At 38.1% G+C, this 20,104-nt stretch overlaps 1 protein-coding gene across 12 annotated transcripts in view; it reads left to right on the forward strand.

Moving 5' to 3' along the window:
* The window catches only part of SOX5 (SRY-box transcription factor 5), a 1,012,222-nt gene that overhangs the window by 178,030 nt on the left and 814,088 nt on the right, over nucleotides 1-20,104 (forward strand). For 6 of the 12 annotated variants that reach the window (XM_045873750.3, XM_054507149.2, XM_054507147.2 and 3 more), the window contains one exon: nucleotides 10,721-10,797. The exons of the other annotated variants lie outside the window; for them this stretch is intronic. The gene's annotated coding sequence lies outside the window, so the exon portion shown is untranslated. The remainder of the gene's footprint in view (nucleotides 1-10,720; nucleotides 10,798-20,104) is intronic. 12 annotated transcript variants of the gene reach the window in all.

A 20,104-nucleotide genomic window follows, 5' to 3' on the forward strand; every position in this document is an offset into this window, starting at 1 on the left:
CCTCCAGTTCCATCCACGTCGTTGCAAATGGCAAGATCTCATTCCTTTTGATGGCTGCATAATATTCCATTGTATATATATACCACATCTTCTTTATCCATTCATCTGTCGATGGACATCTTGGCTCTTTCCACAGTTTGGCTATTGTGGACATTGCCGCTATAAACATCGGGGTGCACGTAGCCCTTCGGATCCCTACTTTTGTATCTTTGGGGTAAATACCCAGTAGTGCAATTGCTGGATCATATGGTAGCTCTATTTTCAACTTTTTGAGGAACCTCCATACAGTTTTCCAGAGTGGCTGCACCAGCTTGCATTCCCACCAACAGTGTAGGAGGGTTCCCCTTTCTCCGCATCCCCGCCAACATCTGTCGTTTCCTGACTTGTTAATTTTAGCCATTCTGACTGGTGTGAGGTGGTATCTCATTGATGTTTTGAAGAACCATTGATTTAATAGCTATGTCTGTATGTATTATACTTATAGACAGGCAAACATAACTTTCACTTTATCAGGGCCCTCCTGGTACACTCTCACTGTAACTGAAGGTTTCCTAATTTAAAGAAACATTCCAAATGTATTAACTTTGGGGGAATGATCTATATTAATATTAAAAATAGACGTATTTAATTATACTTGCTTCCTCCGGATGAAACAGGTTGTTCTGGTTGCTTGTTTGTTTTGGTTCTTAGTTTGTCAACAAGTAAAGCTGCGACTTCATCTGCAGCAATGTCTGGCTTTTGGAGCATTTGTTGTGGCCAGACTGCCCTTTTGCTGTTTGTAGCTGAATGAGCATTTATGTACTTCCCAAGATACATACACCAGTAATGCATGCCCTTTGTAGGCTGGACTGGTCATGTGCATTCTGTTTGTGATTGCCACCTCAAGTAAAAACTACACTAGTGCAAAGTCTGCAGACTGATTTTCTCGATCTGTTGCATACTGCCCTGCAGATGCCCCTTTTGGAAGTTTTACTTGTTTCAAACTTCGGTGGAAATTTCGGGGACTTTCTTTCTGATTAGTTGCCGATTACTAAACGAAATAAAAAACTCTGATTGTATTTTCCTCATTCAACTTTATATTTAGGTGAAGCTGGACGTATAGACCAAGGAGTATAAACAGTTTGCTATCGCTGTCATTTTGAACTCAGCCATCAAATTCTTTGGTTTTCCTCAGTTTACTCTTCTGTGCATTCTGCTTCCCTTTTTAAAAATATTTCAGGAGAATGAGACAATTAAAATTACTTGCCCTTGAAAATAAAAGCATCATGAGTCTCAGTTTGGAAAAAGGGGTTTATCTCTGGGTTCTATGAGCTAGATGCACACTAATTTACGGTGCTGGAACCAAATGGGTTGAAAATCCTTGTTTTCCCACCAGATGGGTTATTTTAAAATATCACAAAACTTCTGAGGTTATTTACATTACAAATGTGCTTCTTCGCACACATCAAGAATTGAGTACCATGTTTTGACAGTAACTCCTTTATGAAATTATATGTTGCGCAAGTAGAGTAAAATTCAAGTCATTCTCAAGGGAGCAGGCTTATGAATCTGGATGAGGTCACACCTCTTTAAAGATGCAGTTTGATAATCCGACATCAAAACAAAGGAATTCTGTTAATCCTCTCACAAAAGTACAAATTGCTAATCAGATCCCTGGGCTGGGCTGGCAGCTTGGTAAACAATGGGCTTGGCAGAAGAGCAACTTTGGGCGGATAGATAGCTGAGAAGCTTGGGGTACCAACTTTGCCCCTGTGTTAGCCCAGTTGGGCCTGTTGTTTCGAAACAATTATGTTTGTCAATGGAGGTGGTTCTTGCAGTTATTGTGTTCTTGCGCTTTTCTCCTTCCATGTTAATGATGATGCAAATCAATCTTCCTGTCTTTCATTTCACTTCACTGGTGTATAGGCTACTATGCCCCTATATTCTTTTCACTTGGATGCATGTGTCTTTTGAATTTTCATTACACATTCCTTTACAAGCCTAGAGGGTTTTCCTTCCTTCCCACAAATAGTGTGGTGATATTTGAAAAAGGAAGAATAAATCTTAACCCAACTGAAGAAAAAAAAAAAAAGAGTCTCTTCCAGAAGGTGTAATAGTTAGGATTCCTTTTTTTTTTTTTTTTCTTGTAAGTGATAAAACCCGATTTGAGGCAGCTTGAGAGAAAAAGCTGCAGTTTGTTGGGTAAAGGAATACAAAGAAGGCAAATAACTAAACTGGGGGAAAGGCAGGAATGGAGACTGGTCTCAGGAGCAGTTGGGACCAAGAAGTCATACTCTGTCAGGGTTTGATCCCTTTCTCTTGTCTCCCTGTCACTTTAGGTAGTGACTACTCTTTCTTGCTGCAATAGAGATTTCTCCATAGGGGAGGAAATGTCTCCATTGATGACAGCTCAGGAATTTTATAGCTGGCTGCCTTTTCCATCCTACTTAAATAAAATATCTCAGTGAAGGACTCTGATTGGCTTTGCTTCGATCAGGTGCTTATCCTGTGCTAATCAACTCTGTGTATACATGACTTCTTATTTGTCAGAGTGTAGAAGGTGCTTGCTGTTTGTTTTACTCTGTCTTCTTCAGATTTATTGAAATATGTAACTGGCCTGAAGAATTCCACAACCTGACAACTGTCTCAGTGAGTGGAATTATTTTGCACATCTCAACACCACTTTTCTAACTCGCACTCTATTTCACCCTCTTGGCATTTCCAACTTTCACCCAGACATGACTAAGAATTAACTTGAAAGTGAGAAATAAAACCTCTTCATTTTAAAAGGGATTTTCATTAAGATAGTGCACTATTTTGAATACTTCTAGCTAGTTGTGTGTCTTCTATTAAGAGAGTGTTTGGAAATTATTTGGGCACAGTGCGTGTGTTATGAAGGAGTGACAATTATAGTTTTCGTTGTGGAGTTATCTTCCAATAGGTAAGAGCAGCGTGTTTTTGCTACAGTACAGTGTGGGTTGCAGTTGACGTGTTGATTTTCAGTCGGATGAATGATACGGAGCACGGTGAATCTACATCTGTAAGAGGAGAAACCCATCAAATGCAGAGGTTTGGGGTAGAGGCTGCCCCGGTGGGGCCATGCTACCCACAGCCAAAGCTCTCTGAATAAGAGCACTGTCTTTTTAAAAGCAATAGGGGGTGAGGATTGAGGGAGTGCTCACAGCGGTAAGTATAACACAGCTGTGCTCTGTTTATGCTTCGGCTACAATAAAAAAGCTATAAAATGTGAGATGTCATAGCTCCACTTTGCTTTATTTATACTATTTCCTCTGAGCTCTGTCACACTGCACATTCATCTGCTAAGTTGCAGCAAGAATGGAGATTAAAATATCACAGCTCAAAATAGGAGTCAAGCGGAAGGAGATTCATCATAGCCCTATTAAAAATATGTAAATATGGGAATGAAGTCATTTTAAAGCTATACAGCCCTCCTCCTTGATGAGTTAGGATCCCTTGAGCAAGTGGTGGGTAAGCAAAGGACGGAGCTAGGGCACTCATTCCCCATTTCTTCCACCCATGGGATCCTTTTAAGATTAAAGACTTTGAATTGCAAATTATACATGTTTTCCTATAATCATGCCTAAATTAATAATGGCAGGAAATCTGATGCAAAACAAGAAAACAAAAGATTTGTAATTAAAGATTATACATTGTTCACTTAGTTAGAATTATTAAAACTCATGTATGGAATCTTTTGGACCTCAGTTATGAATGAAATTTGAGAAACCTCCAGGAGTAGGAAAGTTCCAAGAAGGAAACTGAGACTTGTAGATGTGGTCTGGCTTTCCAAAATCCAGTTACTAATGATAAAGCTCAGACTGGAAGTTAAGGTTCCTCCCTAAAACTTTGCTAGTAAATGAGTTCTCATTTCCTCTATCTGTAGTCCTGACAAAAATTTACTCTCTGCTATCTACATGGTGTGCTTAGGAGAGTCAGGAATAGACTTTTTGGATGGATAAATCTCAAATGGTATTTATTAACAAGCCTTTTGTGCTCTCTTCTGTGTGTTGCTGAATGACTGTTAATGTTTCGGCCTCCTTATTTTCCACGTGTGTTATCATGGTAATAATAAAGGCCAACATTTACTAAGCCCTTACTGGCTGCAGTCCTGTTTGTTTGATATGTAGTCATTATTTTACTCCTCACAACAACCCTGTCCTGTAGGTGTTAGTCCTCACATCTTGTAGAGCACACAGCTAATGAGTGAGAACAGGAATCCAAACCGAGCAGGCTGGCTTCGGAGCCTACACTCTCAGCCACAATGGCCTTTCCGAAACTTTTAGAAAGAGACCAGGAAGAGCACTGGGCTAAAAAAGAGAAGCCCTGGGTTCCAGTCACAGTCTTGCCATTACCCTAGTAAACTAATTTCCCTCCCCTGTAGAATGCAGTCAAGAAATGATTATATCCTTTCCAGTTTCAACTTGTATGCATTTCTATAGTACCGCCTCATGAAAATAAATTTTTTGAGCAATAACTTCTTTCTGCAGTCTTCTTTAACTGTAGTTTCAGAAATGGCTATGGTGAACATTTCGAATACGTGGTGATTCTAGAATTTCTTTTGTCCTGTACTTTTCACTGTGTTTTAGGTGAATTCTTTTGGTTGCAACTAATAGGACTATCATAGTTAGCTAAAGATTTTCTAGCAGTATTATCTTGAGCATATTTCTTGATCTCTTGTGCCAGTTTCCTTGTCTGTAAAATGGGTATAATAAAAGTCCATACTTAGAGAGTCGCTTTGAGAATTAAGCTAGGTATTACATGTAAAGCACCTGGCATGCTTTATAGTCATTCCTATACAATATCAAAGTGTTTGACTACAATGACTATGGATCACCTCCCATCTCATTTAACATATCTGCCTGTAATGACTCATGCTACCAGTTCTTTTATTGTGACTGGCTGATCAGTTAACTTTTTTGTCCCTTATTCATGTATTAGAAAGGTTATGGTACTATCAGAAGATGTTGTCTATTTGACGTGGGAATATTAGAGCAGGTGGAACTTTGGAACTTGGTTAGATTAGCCCTTCAATGTGATGAATATAATACCCTGAAAGAACAAGTGACTTGTCCCAGAACACTCAGCTAGCTGGTAGAGCACAAAGGTAAAACCTACAGGTCCTAATGGCAGTTTCCAACATAGTGCTGCTACTTAGGGAGTTATTAAATAGAACATGTGAAAGTTCTTGAAATTTGTAAAAGGAACCACAGCACACATCTTAATGGTTTAAATTAGGCTAATTGCCAGAGTATTTCAGATTTATAGTGATTTGAGATTTTAGATCATGTGTCTTTTTGGCAGACTTCACAGGAGGACATGAGGAAATATGCCTCAGGGTGGGGGGGGGAGTGCAGGTGGTCATCCTTCTTATTGACTCTTCAGAAATTGATGTTGTTGGTTTTTTTCCTATGTCAAGTGAGGTACCATGTAATTTTCAACAGTATGGGAAGAAGTAGAGCTGATATACTTAGACAATGTATAAAGTATAAAGAAAAAAAATTTTTATAGTGATTTGGATAATTTAAATAGAAAAATAATCTGATAAAGCATTATAATAATTTTTGAGACACATCTAATTGAGTCACAATATATCTACTTCTCAGGGTCATGTAAGTGCAGGGTTGCCACCAGAGAGGGCTGCCTCCATACATTTTACACCCAAGGTGCCTCTCTCACCCCAGCCTAGGACTACAGGACCCTGAGAGGGATGCTCCTTGCATTTTGTGCCCTCCTAAGTGTCTCACAAACCTCACTTTTGTGCTGGTTCTGCCCCTGTCTGCACTAACGAAACCATCTTTGAGGGGTTTATGTATCACTGTGGCTGGCTCAGGAGTGCAGAGCATCCCATCTGTGCTTGCTGGCCCTGGGGTTGTCCTCTGTGTCTTTTCTGGCTCTGCCCTCTGATACGGTCTCTATCAGTAGAGGCCTCTGTTCTTGATGGTGTAGCAGGGCCCCACCTGGGTTTTGAGCCAGAACAGCTGCTGCTGACCTACCATTGCCTTGAACTCGAGTTCCCTCTTCCTTTTCTCATCCCAAGGCTTTCTCAGTCTTTCTCTGTCACGCTTGTGTGTATGTGTGTGTTGGAAGTTTTTAGGTTTTTGCACATGCACACAACCTGTGAAGAACAACCAATTTTACCTTAGTCTATCTGGGAACCTTCCTTCACCAGTGTTTTATTTCTCCTTTGCCAGGTTAAATGGGTACAAAACTTACAACAGGGATTCTCTGAGAGGCTTCTGATCTCCTTCAACCCCTCCCCAACAAGTGATGTCCATGAAAGAGCCGATAGGCCCTTGGATTCCTTTTATCCAGCTGACATTCTCCTGCCCCACCTCCTTATCGATTTAATAACGAGAAATGCAGAAAGCCTGGCCCCTGTTTCTGAGCTCTGCCTCCCTCCTCGCCTTAGACTTCTTTCCCCCTTCCTCCCTGTGTACATGAGAATTCCTATATTGGCTCTATCTGTTAGGATCCACATTCAGCTTTTGTTTTTTTCACAGGGAATTTTTGGAAAACTTTAAACAACTTTTCACTCTCAAATTCTGTCATTCAAAATTGTTGTCTCACTAGGTAAGCTGATTAATAGCCCCTTTGTTCTGGATAGTAGCTGACCTCCCAGCTTGCATACTGGAGTCTACAAAGGGCCAGACCTCTAGGAACTCCTAATTGAGATAGAGAGTATAGAGGGTCAGGAGGAATTATCACAGCATAGCATACTGAAGATGTGTGGGCTACCACAGGTTATTTCATGGGCTCTCATTCCTTACCTCCCAGCCTAGTTCCTACTCTTAAGTTAGAATACTTTCGTTCCATTATGTATATATACTGTATATCCTACTTTACAGAAGGGAGTAGATCCAGGGTTAGCTCCTTCCAAGAACTACTTACTCATAATCTCTTTTTGACTCTAGGAATTTGGGATGTATATGCTTCCTGAATTTTCTCCCTATATTCTGCTTGCAGAGGATGCAGGCATGTAATCTCATGCAATTTTAATACAATATGATCCATTTTATTTTATGATTAGGAATAGTATTTTATGGGAGAGAAGGGGTGCCTTATTTTGCCTAGAAGTGTCAAAAAGGGCTTCCCAGAGGAGTGAAGCTCAAGTTAGGGATTAAAGATTAATTATAGGCTTTTATAAATAAAATGGGAAGTATATTTTTGAAAGAGCAAAGCTCAGTGAAGAGCAGGACCTCGTCTATTATACTGACCATTGTGTCCCTATCACCTAGCACAGAACTTGGCATCTTGTACATACTTAAATATTTAGTGTATAAATGGATGAATGACTTTATCTTGAGGGCCATCAAAATTGGTCATTTTGAGTAGGGGTTCAACATGATGAGATTTGTTTTTTATAAAAAATAATATGGTAGCATTGTAGTAATGAATGAAAAGGGAATGAGACAGGGAGAAACTGTTGTAACATATCCTATGAAGGCTCCTGGGAGACTCCTTTTAAGTGATCTCCGACCTCTCTCCAGATACTTAGAGAGTCTGTTACTCTGCACTGAACATATGGTAGTTTCCCACATATGCCTCAAGAAGGCATGGGTACTGACTGTTCCCACCTCTTAAGATGGCCCAAGAAAATCTAGAGATAATTCGCAGCATATTTAAGAGTTACTTTCTCAACACCTTCCATATAGGAGATAGAGAGTTGAGGTTTCCAAATGATCTGTTTTTTAGGCAATAAATACATTTTTGTCATAGTCCATATGGACTGCTATAATAAAAATACCATAAACTGAGTGGTTTATAAACAACAAAAATTTATTTCTTACAGTTATGGCGGCTGGGAAGCCTGTAATCGGGGCACCAACACATTGTGTCTGGAGAGAGCCTGCTTCCTAGATAGCCACATTTTTGCTGTAACTTCACATGGTAGAAGGAAGTAGGGAGTTCTCTGGGGTCTCTTTGATAAGAGCACTAATCCCATTCCTGAGGGCTCCACCCTCATGAACTAAGCACCTCCAAAGGGCCCACCTCCTAATACCATCACATTGGGCATTCGTTTTTAGCGTACGAATTTTGGAGGGCACAAACATTCAGTCTATAGCTTATGGCATACAGAGTATCTTTTCTGTATTTCTTGTTCAGAGTGGGTCTATGAATTTTCAGCAGTGGCCATGGTAACCTGGGTTCTACATGGTTCATGAATCCGAGCACATAACTGATACTTGTTTTCAGAGCAACAGACTGAAGAGAAGTCAGTAAAATACATGCAGTTTTGTTCCTGTGGGTACTAATTTTCTGTTGGTGTGTCAAATTATTAAAAACTTAGTGGCTTAAAACAATGCCCACTTACTAGCTTGGAGTTCTGCAGGTCGAGTCTAGCATGGCGTGGCTTTCTCTGCCCAGAGAACCACAGGCTGAAATCAAGGTTGGCCTGGCTGAGTTCTTATGTGCACACTCTTGAGGAAAAAAAATCTGCTTCCGAACTCATTTGTGTTGGTAGAATTCAGCTCTTTGTGGTTGTAGAGCTGGGGTCCCTGTTACCTTGCTGGTTATTAGCTTGGGGTGTCCATAGCTCCTAGAGGGATCTATAGGTTCTCCCCCGTCCTGAAGCTAGCAATGGTGTGTCAAATCCTCCTTATGATTCAAATCTCTATTTCCCTCTGTTTTTGACCTCTAGATAAAGATTTAAAAGGTTGGGTCTACCCAGATAGTTCCCCTGTTTTAGAGTTATATAATATAACCTATTTGGGAGAGTAAAATCCATGATATTCACATTTCTAGGGACTATGCAGAGCATGTTTCCCAATTAGGAGAATTTGGGAGGAGCATCTTAAATTCCACCTACCAAACCTTTATTTATAACATTAAAAAAAAAAACACAACAAGTTGTAAATAGCATCTTAGGGAAAGCAAAAATAAAGGTATGATTTAATTAATATTTTGTTTGAAAACTAGCACATCTTTTAATGAAGCTAATTTTCTAACATCTGACCTTGACAGATCTACTATTACTATCCTTTTTTTTTTTTTTAAGATTTTATTTATTTATCTGACAGAGAGAGACAGGGAGAGAGGGAACACAAGCAAGGGGAGTGGGAGAGGGAGAAGCAGGCTTCCCACTGAGCAGGGAGCCTGATGCGGGGCTTGATCCCGGGACCCTGGGATCATGACCTGAGCCGAAGGCAGACGCTTAACAACCGAGCCACCCAGGTGCCCCCTACTATTACTATTCTTTAGAAATTTTACTTGTTTGTGACTCATTCACTTCTGAATATTCCTACCATTCACATTACCAAAACCAAACAAAACATTTCTATATTTATTACTGGGGGTGTGGCAGTGGGGGTGGTTTTTATTGTTTGTGCAAGAAAAATAAAAACAATACCATATAATCTATACATAAACACCATCACTTCAAAGTGATTTTTAATAGTAAGAACTTTGTTAACTTGAATGATAAAGTTTTGGGGATTTCTAGATTTAAATAAGGAAGGTACAAGAGTTTAACTAACTGTACAATTAGTCAGTTACAAACTCAGTCAACTACAAGCACATTTTCCCACATACTCCTCATTTCTGACACCAACTGCAAGTTTGAGGGGTTTCTAAAACCACCTTCAGGTTTGACAATTTGCTAGAAGTATTCACTATAACAGATTATACTCAAAGTTATAGTTTATTACAGGGAAAGAATACAAATTAAAATCAGCCAGGGGAAAAAGTATGTAAGGCTGAGTCTCAAGTTGATAAGTGTAAGGCTAAGGCTGAGTCTGAGTTTGAGGCTTGAAGAACCAGCCACAGAGCTTTCATTGTCCTCTCCTTATAGAGTCAGATGCATTACTTTCCCAGCATCAATATGACAGTATGCATGGAGCATTGTCAACTAGGGAGGCTCACTTGAGCCTTTGGTGTCGAGTTTTTAATGGGATGTGATCACATACTGTCCAAGTTTCTGGCCTTTAGTCTCCAGCCCCTCCTGGATGTCACTGTTGGGCTGATACCTTTAGTCTTCAGTTCCTTCCAGAGGCAAAATTGATACTGCATGGTCCCAAGCTTCCATCCAAAATCACTCTGTTTGACTGTCCTGTGGCCAAAGCTCTCAGGCAAGCAAAGACACTCTTGCCAGATATGACATTTGGAGGATCTAGAGATCACCTCTCAGTAGCCAAAGACAAAGGCCAGATCTTTCCTTGCATAAGGTTAACTCTTCACCACACAGAAAAGGAGGGAGGGAAAGAGAAATGAATGCAAATAGTCGTTATCATTTATTGAGGGCATACTGTGTGTCAGGCAGTGTGCTAAGCATTGTTTCCTTTAATTTTTTGAACATTATTAGAATGATGCTATAATTATTTTTCTTTTAAAGATAAGCTGAGATTTATCGATTAAGAGACTTACCCAAGACCATGTAAATTAGTCAGTGGTGGAACCAGGATTTAAACTGATGTCAGCCTAACTCAAAAGTACATGATCTCAAAGACTTTACTCTGTTGCCTCCACCAAAACCAAAGGACAATAAGAATATATAATGTAACAAGCATTTAGAAGCAATTATTCTTGAGAATTGTTTTCAGGACAAAGTTGTCATTCAAATGTATAAGAATGTGCACTGATAGTTTAATAATGCAGGATACAGAGGAAGAGGATTGCTATATAGAATGGTTATGCCATTGAATTCATACCTTCCAAGTGGATTCCAGTCAGCACTGTATCATTTAATTAATTCAAAAACATTTATGGGGTATGCATTATATCTCAGGTGCTGTGCTGGCCCCTGGTGACCCAAAGATGATGACAAATATGTTCCTGTCCACAAGGAGCTAGCGATCCACTGGGGTATGTAAACTGTTTATTTATTTTTTAATATTATGTTAGTTTTAAGCAGAACAGAGGAAGTGTAATATGTAAGAAATATTTTGCCTACGAATTTTACAAGCATTTGGAAAAAAAATTTTTTTTTGACTGGATGCTAATGATAAATTTAGTAATTTGGAGGTTGTTGTTCATTTTAACTGAATCAAATATTTAAACTCAGCTTCAGGGGCACCTGGGTGGTTCTGATGGTTAAGTGTCTGCCTTCAGCTCAGGTCATGATCCCAGTGTCCTGGGATAGAGCCCCACATCGGGCTCCTGGCTCAGCGGGGAGCCTGCTTCTCCCTCTCCCTCTGCCTCTCCCCCTGCTCATGCTCTCTCTCTCTCTATCTCTGTGTCTCAAATGAACAAATAAAATCTTAAAAAAAAAATAAACTCAGCTTCAATTTTTTAATATATTCTTTAATAATAGGATAGATCTTTAAAAAATAGTTTTACTTCCTTGCCTTTGTGTGTGTGTGTGGGGGAGACATAGCACTGAGATTTGTCTGCATTTCCTACTTTCATAGTACATGAGGGCAAATGAAGGGAGAATAGGAATGCTACCAGAGCACATCATACATAACAACAATATGCATTTCTTCTTCACACTTGTAATGTTGATACTCTGCTTTTTATTGGTTACTTTAATGATCATTTTTACCTTTCATTTTCTCTTACTTTACTGATTTCTCCAATTGAGCAAAGTCCATATTGGGATAAAATAGGAATCCTTGTTTAGTTAATGTTGATTTTTGGCAAATATGTACTTTATTTAAGTTATAGTTTATAATAGCCCATGCTTACCGTACACCATGAAGTATGCTGGGAGTGGTCCTGAAGAAATAAATACAGCAAATGCAGTAATATAAATAAGAAATATTATTTCCCAATTATACTTTATATATTTTATAGCTTAATATAGAGGAATAGAATTAGAAAATAAAATAATAAATTTAAGTGAACTTGATGTCCAGTAGTCCACTAACAACGATATATTTAGACCTATTTAATACATATATTAATATGCTATCTAGAGTAAGCATTATAAGTGCTGAGAGTGCAGTTGGGATCATTTTAAAATGTGAGCAACCCAAGAAAAAAACATGTCCTTTTTTTTTTCAATATGATTTTAATTTTTAAAAGCATTTAATTTTATAAACCGTATCCATCATCTTTGCATAGATAAATGTTGTGGCAATTTTTTTGAATGAACCTTTTGGTTCCCTAAAGAAATTATGGATACACTATAAATTTATAAATGAAAGGCCATTCATCAGAGTTAAAAATATGAGTGATTCTTATGCTGATGCCCATGTAAACTTAAAGTGGTTTAATATCTATTGGCTTTTGAGTATGGTTAGAACAGCAAAAGAATATAGATACTGTCATACTTACATGGTGTCATAACACTGACAAAATGGTGAGAACGACATGAAATATTTTTTGAATAGCATGACATTTCCTTGAATTACTGCTGGCAATAGAACATAAATCAACCTTAATGATGGATATTCTAAAGATGTTTATTAATCTATTCATTTAATCTGAAATACTCACTCTTGGCATTTATAGAGCCAGTTCAAAAGAAGTGGCAAGTGCTTCTAAACCCCAGCAGTTACTTTTAGGGGCCCCATAATTATGTCAGCTAAGTCTGGTTGGAATGGAGATTAAAATGCATAAAAATCCTTTCCTCCTAATCTATGCTAAAGATACTTGCTTGACTGAAATATATTTTCTGTATATGTCTAATAAAAATCTCAATTTTTTCCATCCTTGATGAAATTTACAACATGGCTCTCTATTTGAATCTTCCGTTTTTAATCTGTTTTCCTCCCTCGCTGCTCCCCCAAATTGGAAGACAATCCTGTACTTGTATACTTTGACAGAAAAGGACTGGAAAACTGACCAAATTCCTGTGCACCAAATTAAGAAACAGCATATGGTATATGATTTTGACTAAATGTAGACAGGTAGGATGGACAGACGTAAAGATACAGAGAGGGGAATTTTTATTAGATAATAAAGGTCAGAGACAGTAGCAGTTAAGCTGAAGAAGGAAGGAGTATGTGCGTATGTGGGGGAGTAAGATGGTGTGAATGTGCATGCAGGTACGTGTGTTATTTATTAAAACATGGAAAGTCTAGGCAAAGAGCTAACTTCTGCATTAAAATAATGTAAGCAGGACGCAGCTTCTCTCCATTTCTTAGCTTCCACTAAGACACCTTCAGTCTTGGCTTCACTTGGGAGGAAGATGGTGGCAATAGAATTGTTTCAGCATGGACATCCTCTCATGTTTCATTCAGATCAAATAGGAAAAAGAGAGTCTCTTTCCCAGAAGCCCTATCAAAAGTCTCTTTGTACTAATTGGCTTTGATTAGGTCACAGACTAATCCTGCACACCTCTCTTGGAGCAAGAGAGAGAGTCATCTTTATCACTTTCCATGGGCTAGGCATTGGGATTGCCTCCCAGAGGTAAAGGGGGTACTTTTAACAGAAAGAGGGTGTATATATGCTAGGTAGCAAAATAAATAAATAAATAAATAAATAAATAAAATAAATTGCTGTCAGAAGAAAAATCACAATGGGTATATACACATGAAATTTTGCGTATATTTCCAGAAAACTGTAGATTTCCTAGCAATCCATGGATTCTAGATTAAGAAACTCTTAAAAGTAACAATGAATCAATGCCTTCTGGAATAAATGAAAACCAGCATTGATATCCACAGCCATCCAGGAAAATGTGTTTTTACTTAGATTGTTTCCTGAAAAAAGACACAAAATGCATGCAATCTATAGCTAGTTGTTTAAGTGATAATATTAAATTAAGAATGAAAAAGAAGTTATATTTTCTTGTTAGCTAAAGTAGAAATGAGTGGTTCACCTTGAAGGCGTTTCTGTAACTATTATTGTGTATGAGGAAAAGAGACAAAATCTTTTATTCGCGGTGAAAACTTTAAATTGGCAACGTCAGAAGACCTCTATTAGGATAAAAAGAAGTTTTCCAGTGTTGGTTCAACAACTTTTATTGTGATGGGGGCCTGTGTTTATGTGCATCCTAAATCCCTTCAATTTAGTAAAAAAAAAAAAAAGTATTAATCAGGGAATAAAAGGCAGAGCATAAGGAATACTGTCAATTATATTGTAATAGCAAGGTAGGGGGACAGATGGCAGCCACACTTGTGGTGAGCACAGCATAATGTATAAACCTGTGAAATCACTGACCTATATACCTGAAACTAAGGTAACATTGTGTGTCAACTGCACTCAAAGAAATTTAAAAATAAATATTATTACTTGGAAAAAGATATTAATCAGGTCTATGAAAGTGATTTGTAAAGAATATCCTTTTGATGACTAGCCCAAACTATCTGTAGATTTGCTGATTTTTTTTTTCTTTTTAGCTATATTTTTTTGTTTTAGAACATGTTGGTGATGTCAGTTGTTTCTTTAAAAATTATTTTTGATTGAGAAATCTTAAGAAAATTGGTAGAAAGTACAGGTCAATCATTGGAAAATGTGGATACTTTAAAAATGCCTACAGAGTGATTGTGTACTTTTCATTAATATTGGTTAGAAAACAGTCTTTTAATGATGGTGGACACTGACATAGCAACTGCCAAGGTAACAGTCATAAATATGCTTTATTTTTACCTAGATTTCTCAGTTTATTGACAGGCAGGAGTTAGCCTGGGATTCTAAGTTGCATCTCTGAACACAAGAGGAGTTTTTCTTAAGTGAATCAAAATATTACTCAAAAATGGAAAGGAATTCCATGAGTGCCAGATATTTTTAAAAGAATAAACATGTTAATTGAAGTTGGGTTTACTGTGCCACCTTTTGTCTCTTCACACAAGCAAAAACCCTCTGAGGTTTTAACACTCTTCCTCATGAATGGATAAGCTTTTTAACCCAAATCTTCTACTTGTGACTAAAGTGATTTGTCACTGTTCCTTGTTAAGTTTGGCATTCTCGGTTGTGAAGAAAGACATTATATTTTTCTCTATCAACTAATGCTACTGAAATGCTACAGCTGTTTGGAGGGTGTCCACTTTTCAAAATATTTCTGCAAAGGCTGTAATGTATCTGGCTTTCCACACAGACATGTTATTTTTAAAAACTCTTGAAAACCTCAGTTTACCACCAGTTGTTGCTTCAACTGAAAAGTTTGTTCTTATTCGATCTGTTACCACTCCGTGTATATATGGGGTTTTTGTTTTGTTTTGCTTTCTAGATTACAGCATATCTTTACACAGTGTCAATTATCTGTGAATAGGAAACAGCAGGTAGTTCATTCACTGAAAACCAGTTTACAGATTTTCTTGCTATACATTTCTCTGTTTTTCAGATTCAATTTTAGATTTAACCAAGATAAGGAGTTGCTTCTCTCCAGTCACATTTGTCATCAGTAGAGTTTAGAGAAATGAGTTTTTTTAAAGAACAAACTTTTAAAAATATATAATTTAAAATGTTGTTATTCTTCCATTTTGGCTAAAACAAATCGATGGATATTTTTAAGGCTGTGAGTTAAAGCAGGAAGAAAGTGTCACTCCTGTAATCTTTTCTAAAGACAAAAGATAGAGGACCAAAATACTGTGAAAGCAATCCATACTGTGTTTTGTTTTTTTGGGTTTTTTTGTTTGTTTGTTTGTTTTTTTACATGGTGTCGAATTCAGCTGTGTAGGTGTGAGTTTCAGATAAGAGTAAATGCTTTTACAGACGTGAACAGTCAAAACATTCCCTATTATCTATTTTAAGGGCTTTTTAAGGAGAAGGAATGGGTTTAATCCGAGACCCCAGAGCATACATTTCTAAAGACAGCTGCCTGTCTGAATAGGGAATAAGCTAAGCGGTGAACAGGAGAAAATCCACATACATATTTGAGTTTCACTTTAGAACTTTTGATAGCTTTGGTCACTGATTGGAGTTTCTCTCCGACTAGGAGTCAGAGACAAAGCAGGTAATCTACATAATCTTTCCCACGTTTTCTAAGAGTGCCTGTAGATGAAAACATGTCAGACAACTGGTCAAATAGGGCCTAAAGTTTTCTCTGTTTATTTGTTTTAAATCCATTCTTTACTGAGAAGGAAACAAAAAGAAAGCTTGAAGTTGGTGACAGACTTGAGTTCTTGCCACATTCCCAGCTTACTTCGTGGACAGCTCTCTACTTCAGAGAAAGTTAATGTTTTCCAGAGATGTTCCATAGGTATTCTAAATCATACTACAGACACCTGCTCCTTTATATGGATATGTTCTCCACCTAGGATGAATCAGAGTTGGTTTTTTTTTTTTTTTTTTTTTTTTAGTGTGCTTCCTTTCAAAAACCTCGTTAATCTTAGTGTGCAGAATTTAGGGAGAAAGTTGTGTTTTGCTAGTTGACACTGTTTAATGTAAATGATTTATGATTATTCCTTATGTATACACAATAGGCACTTTATAAATTGGATTGTTCTAGGAGTAACATGATACATAAATGTTATTGCTATAAATTCTGAAGTTGGCTATATATTTTTGTATCATGTAACCAGTTGACTTATAAGTGCTGACTATTCCAACCTGCTCTTTCTACTCAATATTCTAAGTGGTGACTTAGGTAAGCCTAGCAGAGATATACACAGAGGCGCTCGAGCTCTACAAGAACAGGACATCTTGGCACCTCTCCAGCATGGCTTCTGGCTATCTTCCAGGGGTAATGGCAGAAAGAAGAAAGGATGAGAGGGGAAACTGAAACTATATGTAGTAAAAAGATCAATCTAAATGATTTTTTGCCCAGTAAAGTCAAGAGCCAACAAAGAGAGAAAAGGAAAAAGCAGAGCAAACAGGAGAAAAGTATTAGTAAAACCAATTCGGCAAAATTTAGTTAGATACCACTTCACAGGTAAATTTTCATCACATAATATTAAATAAAGGTAAAAGTAGTAATAGATTAACATTAAAATTAATAGATTAGCAGCTATGTAATTGTATATTTTTTGTATCAATAGGTACTGTATGTATAGAAATAAAAATGTTTAGTTTTTTTTTTTTAATTTCTGTGAATGAAGTGTTTGAGGAATGGAGTTTTACAAAACATTTGATTCTGCTTGTAGACGAGGCCATTTTATAATACGTGTAATGCTGTTACACTAATAGCTCTCATTTTTTACCATGAAGAGTCATGGTGATTTTCTAAGATCCTAAAGAAGTTGAAAAAAAACAAAAAACAAAAAAACTCTGAATAACTGGTCATTTTATATCTAAGTAATTGTTAAATACCAAACTCATCTAAAATGTTGAGTTAGAGGGCAAGGAGTAAAGGCCATATAACTGACCAGCTTCCATAGCAATTTTTGCTAAGCCCTGGTGTTGACTGCTTACCTGATCACACAGTCCTGGCGTCGGGGCTGATTTGAATTGTTGTTCTATGCCCTAATTTGTGTAAAGAAGAACTGGGCTGTGAAGAATTCTATTGTGTTTATAGTGTCTATTCTGATAGTGATTTTATAGTCCATTTTGTAGGCTGTTTCAGTTGATTCCCTTCCCCCATGCCCTCTTAAGTACTACTGTCTACCCAATCAATCTGGTTACCCATGAAGCCAGTTCACATCAGCTGTTGCAGGGGCTGAAAATATAAGATCAGTAATTTTAAAACCTTGAGGTTCCTATGCTCCACAAAAGACTAAATCTTAGCAGGCAATCCCATGTGAAAAGATCATGAGACTGAAACCAGTGGGGTGTGTGTGTGTGTGTGTGTGTGTGTGTGTGTGTGACTTGTAATAGCAAACATTGTTTATTTGGCTGTTACATTGAAGGAAATATCCTAATTTGCTCCTTTATAACTTCTGCAATACATTTTTAATTGTCATACTTTCTGGAGCTATCCTGGTGCATGCATTGGAAAGAATATGCATATGCAGATATCTCTATATTTGTAGGCACTATAGTCAAAACAACTTATTTGCCTAGCTGCAAAGCTGACTTATTCACCCACTCACAAACTCCCTAGAGGAAATAAGGCATAAAAGGTCAAATAGAAGCAATAAAGCCAATGATCTTTTACAAAAAAAAAGTTACTTCAGAAGTTCTCAGTGGCACTGTGCGTCTTCTGGAAGGGAGATCACTCCATTCCCTACCCATTCCCGTGTCTTCAGCAGTAGTTTTGGATTCATTTTAGAAGAGGGAAGCCTATGTCTGCATTGCTGCTGCAATCCACTCAGGTAAGCTGGATTGAAATCCCAGAGAGACTGCTGTCCCAGCCTACACTATGGGAAGATTCTGTGCAGATAGAGGGATTTACAAACCTCAGTTCACTGATCCTGTAGAATCTTAACCACTATTTAAAATTCTGCTTTGTCTTGAAGGAGGTTAAATTTAAATGCAAGACCTCCAGATTTAAACACACACACACACACACACACACACGTGATATCAGAAAAAGCCCATCACTTTTTGTTCAGTATGGAATACTTAGAGTAACTATCATTAACTGAAGACTTTCTTTTTGCCAGGTACTGCTTTTCGTCTTTGCATGTAGCATCTAATTTAAGCCTCCTAAGTATCTCGTGAAGCCAGTACTATTATTAAACCCGTTTTTCAGCTTAGGGAATTGAGAGAGAAAGAGAAATTGAGTAACTTGCTGTGACTCAACAGCTAGTAGAAGGTGGAGTCAGGATTCGGAGCCAGGCCGAGAGATGCGGGGTTGAAGCATGCACTGCCAGGTTGGCTTGTAAGCAATATGTAGTGCTTCATGTGTGAAAAGAATCTAGTGGGGCCGTCATTTAGTAGGAAGTAGGACTTGAACTTCTTTTTCTTTTTCTTTTTTTTAAAGATTTTATTGATTTATTTGACAGAGAGAGACAGCGAGAGAGGGAACACAAGCAGGGGGAGTGGGAGAGGGAGAAGCAGGCTTCCCGCAGAGCAGGGAGCCCGATGTGGGACTTGATCCCAGTACCCTGGGATCATGACCTGAGCCAAAGGCAGACGCTTAACGACTGAGCCACCCAGGCACCACTTTCGTGAAATTTTAAAAATTTTTTATTTAATTTTTTAAAAAGATTTTATTTATTTATTTGGCAGAGAGAGACAGTGAGAGAGGGAACACAAGCAGGGGGAGTGGAGAGGGAGAAGCAGACCCCCATGGAGCAGGGCGCCCGATGCGGGGCTCGATCCCAGGACCCTGGGATCATGACCTGAGCCGAAGGCAGACGCTTAACCAACTGAGCCACCCAGGTGCCCTGAACTTCTTTTTCTTGTACTAATGGTCACTGCATCTCTTGCTCAGGCCCTGTTATGACCAAGGGCAAGTCTTATTTGAGACAGCTGGTCAGAAGTGAGTGAAAAATAATCAATGGCCAAAGAAGAGAAAGGAATGCACTGGTTAATATGAGGATCTGACCCCAGGACCTTGCTTTCACTATTGCCACAGTAAACAAGCAGGCTAATGAACCACAGATGTTCGTGTGTCATTACTGTCTTGCAGTTTTGTCTTTGCCATGTCCCCAGACCCTTCTCTAAATTTGCAGTTTTGTTTTTGCCATGTCCCCCTACCCTTCCTGGGTAGCTACCATCAAGGAGGACAGTGCCCTCTATGAATATGTATTCGGTACCAGATACAGCAATTCATTCTTTTGAAAAGCACTTTATCACTTTGGTGTTGATAAACATACAAGCAATAATCAGTAGTTAGAAGTTTCAGGCTAAAATGGATGCCATTATTAGTGACTTGACAACTTCTCCTGTGAATTCCATGTGTGACACCAAGACTGGATTGCGCTATCCGGATCTGCACAGATCGGTTTTTAGAGAAGCTCGCTTCAAGTGCTTCTCGTGCAATGGACACTTTGGTTCTCAGAACTGCAGTAGTCACTAATTTCCAAACTCTGAATATGTAAAATAAAGTACTTGCACAAAAAACCTAGGCGCTCTATAGGTCAGAACATTTGTTTAAACTAATACAGAATTAGCTTTTTCAGTTCCAGCTCCCTTTTTCCTATCCATTTGCCTTGCTAATAAGAAGGCCTTAACTTATTCCTGTTCAGTTACCTTGTGCCATGATACCTCTCCTTTTTGGATTTTTTTTTTTTTATTCTGAGTTGAGCAGACCTTCCTAGTTCATGTAGAGAACTTCCACAGTAATGATAAAACATAAAGGTGCTCGATAAACAAGAATGGTGAAAACAATGAAGTTTAACTCAGACTAGGCAAAATAGCATCTCTCAACCCAGAACTTCTATTACATTTTGAAATTGGTCTTTACAGATATTTTTCTCTGCCTGAAACATGTGTGCTAGTTCTATTTATATAAGGGAAT

Source organism: Mirounga angustirostris, unplaced genomic scaffold (assembly GCF_029215605.1).
Source record: "Mirounga angustirostris isolate CCGP_5_RB_7025 unplaced genomic scaffold, mMirAng1.0.hap1 SCAF_5, whole genome shotgun sequence".
Taxonomy (NCBI): domain Eukaryota; kingdom Metazoa; phylum Chordata; class Mammalia; order Carnivora; family Phocidae; genus Mirounga; species Mirounga angustirostris.